The sequence below is a fragment of the Alligator sinensis genome, unplaced genomic scaffold (genome assembly GCF_000455745.1).
Source record: "Alligator sinensis unplaced genomic scaffold, ASM45574v1 scaffold966_1, whole genome shotgun sequence".
Taxonomy (NCBI): domain Eukaryota; kingdom Metazoa; phylum Chordata; order Crocodylia; family Alligatoridae; genus Alligator; species Alligator sinensis.
This window is the reverse complement of record NW_005842161.1, coordinates 1,376,366-1,381,446: the sequence shown is the minus strand read 5'-3', so window position 1 is coordinate 1,381,446 and position 5,081 is coordinate 1,376,366.

Below are 5,081 nucleotides of genomic sequence, written 5' to 3'. Positions count from 1 at the left end.
ATTTTCTGTCTGAGAAGTATGAAGGTCTTTGTACCTGAACCTAATGAACCCTGTATATCATATAGTTCAATTTTAAATACCTGCAAATTTAATATCTCCTATATTACATCTTTTTACTTTCTTTAAAGAAATCACTCTTGCCAAAACAGACTGATAAAAACCGATGTTTATACTGAGCAAAAACACCTCCAGTCATTAAATGGATTTCATAATCAGTCTAATTCCCTAGATTTTTGTTTGTTTTTGCTGCTCACTCTGTCCAGTGAGAATGCAGGATTTACTCTATGCAATTATTACAATCCCAATTTATTTCAGTTCAAACATAATTTGTATTGATTTTGTGGTATCATAAAGTATAGAAAGTTAGAGGCAAAATTCTACTTAGATCTATGTGATTCCTCCTCTATACATGCATGGAACCATGAAATTACTTTATCATTGAGTAGAATAGAGGATCTGAGAGGTGATTTCAGACGATATATGTATTTTCCTTCTGGTTATCCTGTCATAGGATCTAAGAAAAAAAATCACGATGGAATGTTGCAAAGAATAATGAGATACTTTAAAATACATTCTCTAAAAAAAAGTATAGTTATTTACAAAAATTATTTTCCTTTCAGTGTGATCAAAATAATAAAAAAAAAAGAGGGAAAGAAAATGATAAGGAAGAGAAAATGTCCATTTACTATTTGATTTGCTTAGTCTAATAAATGATGTTTTTTATTTTAAAAAAATGAGAGTGCTCGATAGTTTAAGGAAAGGCAATGGACTATAGGACTTTTACTTTCAGGTCACCAGGAGAAAGCCAGTGCAGGTTATTAGTGACTTAAGTGAGACATTAGTGGGAAAACTCTCAATGGCTACAGTGGATTTTGATTCAGACTTGTGTAAAGTCACAGTCTGCATCTGCTTAGCCTGTCCAAAATGTACAAATGGAATTTTTAAGCAAGTATATGCACATTTAGGTAGACTTTGCAGATGAACCAAATTCTGAATAACCATGAAGATGGAACTAGCATTTCAATCCTTAGTTGCTTCTACTCCAGGAATCTTGGAACCTTGTCAACTCCATCAAGTGTGGGAAAATCTCCTACTGTCTATACTAATTTGTAATTGTGCAATTCCATGGGTGCTAGCAATGGTGGGAACACTAATAGATCAACCACTTGTCTTTTTGCCACTTTGTTTAGCTTTGTTCAGAACAGATTAATCAACGCTGTAGTCAAAATGCTTGAGCCTTATCCATACTGTTGCTTCAATGTTGCTAACATTGATAGAGTATGAGACTGTTAGTACAATCAGGAAGGATTTTCTGAATCTCTCTGCCAGAATATACAAAGCCCTAGAGATGATTGGAAACATTCTAGCTACACAAACTCTCATTGGTTTCACTAGGACATCACCTCATGCCAAGGGAGTAGACTATGGTCATTGGTTCTGTTATAGTTACATTCTGAACAAGGGCAGAGCTTTTGTTTTACATGCAAGTCTCTCTGTCTCACCATTTATAAGCAGTACACCCAATTGAAAAATAAGATTAAAAAAAAAATTAAAAACTCTATATTGATGTTTGGTGCCTACTTTCCTCTCTTTAAGCTCTGCAGCTTATGTTTCAGCAAGTCTAGCTACAGTATTTCCAAAAGCTTGAAGTTTATTGCCATGGGATCACTATGTGAAAACAGATGTGAGGAGGAGTGCCGTCCTGAAATCTATTGTACAGTGTTCCTGAGCTGCTGAAGTTCACCTTGTGGGTCTATCATTAGTTATTCCAATTAGGTTACTCCCTAATTTCTATCGAGCCTACGAACTAATCTGGAATTCCAAGAACTCCATTCTCATACCCTACTTAAATGTTCATTTGAGTAGGACAAACCAAGTAAGATCTGTATGCCTAAGTATATGATCCTGCATATGTGTATATGTCTGTGAGTGCTGGCACCCTATTTGTCAAGATGTGTTTGCCACTGTAAGAGTGAAAGCATTCCTAAGAAATGTAATTAAAATGAAAGTTTGGGCTCAGGGGTTCTTTCCAAGGGCTTTTACAAGATTTTATCTCCCTACTTAACCAACAGTATCATCAGGCCTTGCTTTGAAATAGATTCTGAGTTTTCTAACAAGTTTTAAATGTACAGCAAAATCAAGATCTAGCAACACCAGGCAAATTATCCTTCACTTTGAAATACACATGAGAAAGACACTAGATATATCTGGGGATTCATAATTCGAAACTGTGCTTTCATTTTATAATATACACCAGCTCCAATTTAAAACAAGGCAATAATAATCCATTAATATGGATTTGACAGCTCATTAGTGGCATACGTAATGTGAGATGTAGTCCGAGACTAGCTGACAGGTAATCTGAGAATGTCCCCAAAATTACATCTCTTACTATTGTCAGGTCAGTTGTCTCACGTCACCATTCTTTTCTATAGGTTAGCTTCATTGGCATGACTACATTTTCTTTGGTGTGACATGTCCAAAAAACCCCATGATGTGTTGCCTCTCCTCTCCAAGTGCAAAAACCACAGTATGCTATGGGAGATGTAGTCAGGCAACCAAGACCAGCCTACAGAGAACAGTGGGAGATTGAGGCACATGCCCAAGGGAGAATACAGCAGCCTGTCCAGAGTGAGTCATTTCACTTTTGAGTTGAAATATTTTGATACTTGAATTTCGGCAACATTCAAAATTTTACATGGTGGGGAAAGCATTTTTGATCAGCCTTAGTACTAAAGACTTCCCTACTATCTAATTGTGGCATTTCCTAAGAACCCCAAATTTTTAAATATATAAAACAGGGGTGCCACAACTGGCAGGGAGAGACTCTGTCTGTGGCATACAGCAAACTGGGGAGGGCACAGGTATCACAATGGCAGATAGGGTAGGAAGTAAGGGTGTGCAAAGAGGACCCTATTCGATTTGGATTCAGCCCGAATCAGGGACAGTGATTCAATTTGTTGATTCGGAAATCTGAATCCAATTCTAAAGATTCAATGCTGATTCAGAGAATCAGTGATTCGGACATAGGTACAGCTTTAAAAGTTTTTTCTACATACCTTGAGGTAGCAGGCACAGCTCATGATTGCTGTGATGCCGGGGCTCATGGAGTGTCCCACAGGAGTGCGGGGGGCCCTCCACGTACTCGGTGGTGAACCGAGAAGTGGATCGGAAGTAATTCTGGTCCACTTCTGGGTCTGTCGGGGAGCACGTGGGGGGGGCTCCCCCGCACCCTTCCGGCTCGGCGATCAGCCGCAGGGGGACTCCAGGTGCCCCCACCAGACCCAGGAGGCACCTGTCACTGAACCAGGGTGGTGTGGGGGTGTTCCCCTGCATGCTCCCCTGGTGGACCCAGAAGTGGACTGGAAGTGCTTCTGGTCCACTTCTGGGTCTGCTGCCAAGCACACTGGGGAGCCCCCCATGCTTCTATGGGAAACTCCATGTGCCCCAGCAACGCAGGATTCTCGAGCTCCTGCTGCCTGGAGGTACATAGAAAAAACATTTAAAGCTGTCTCTGTATCCAAATCTCTGAATCTTTCTGAATCTCCCAGAATCGATTCAGAGGGTTCCGATTCAATTCGGAGAGATTAAAGGGTCCTCTGATTCAATTTGGATTCAGAGATTTGGTCACTGAATTGGGCTGTCTCTCTGCCAAATCTAATCAAGGACTGAAGCTTTGCACAGCCCTAGTAGGAAGCAGAAAGCAAAGCAGAAAATAGGGCAGGGGAGACAAGGCTGCTGGAAGAAAGTAGCGCATCAGATTGGGCCAAATAAGGGCTTTGGAGTGATTAACATGGAGCTAATTTCTCGCACCTCCCAAAAAGGTTAGTCTCCATTGGTATAGAGGATAAAAGAATAGATCTTCATTGAAAGGTAACAAACTTATACTAAGGGCCATACGAGATTTTAGCCATTTTCTTTGTTTGTCAGAAGAAGCAAGTTAGTTTTGATATATTGCTACAGTTAAGCTATTTATCTCCTCTTTTTTAGATTATGGAATAGGCTGATGAAAATTATCCAAAATTATTTATGTTTCTATACATTTGAGAGTCTGGATTTATTGGAAGGAACTTGGTCAGAATCTACAGAGAGTTTTTTTCATAAAGAGCTTTGTACAGTTTCCAATGGAATTGCTGCCTAATTTACTATTTTCATACAATTAATCAAGTGTATTCTCTTCTTTTGTAAGCAGTTATTTTTACCTGATGTATTTTTCCTGCAGTAAGTTTCCATGACTTCAGTCATTTTCTAAATACAATTATTGGCTCTCCCATATCAGAAGCCAAACAAAATCTATGAGTGATGGGTGTCTGTGCTGGCATAAAGAGTTGTGTAATGAACAGAACGGACCAAATTCATGCCTTAGTGTAACTCTAGAAAAGCCAAAAAAGTTACTTCTGGGAAGAATTTAAGATGAATCTGGAATCCTCATTATGTTTTAAGGGTCTTAGGAATGCTACAATGAGAAGAACATTTTTTTTTTAATCTTAAATTTGTATTTTTGAAGGGGAAGGTTTGACTACCTTAATTTTAAACATAAATAAAAATTGGTACAAAATTATGGGAAAGTAAGAGTAGTTATGAAAATTGGAGTCAATCTGAGTGGAGTATACATTTTGCCTTCTTAGTAGGATTAAATACATTTAAAATGGAAGGTTGAAAATTGTATTGCACTTCAACTTGACTAGAAAATTCCTTCCAATTTACTCGATGAAGGATGTGGTCAGAATCAAGAATGAGGTGAAAGTGGTGGGGCTATGTCCTTAGAGAGGACTTAATGCTGCAGCGACAAATGGTTCAGCGTCCTCCCTCCCCAGTAGAATCAATCACCCTGGGTTAGGCACCCACACAATATACTTAAAGGGAGAGAGAGGCTGCAACTAGATTTAGACAGACTACAAAAGTGGGCAGACAAGAATAGGATGGGGTTCAACATAGACAAATGCAGGGTGCTGCACCTTGGGAGAAGGAATGCACAGCATACATACAGGCTGGGGAGTTCCCTTCTTGAAAGCACAGAAGCGGAAAGGGATCTCGGAGTCATTATTGACTCCAAGATGAACATGAGCCGCCAATGCCAG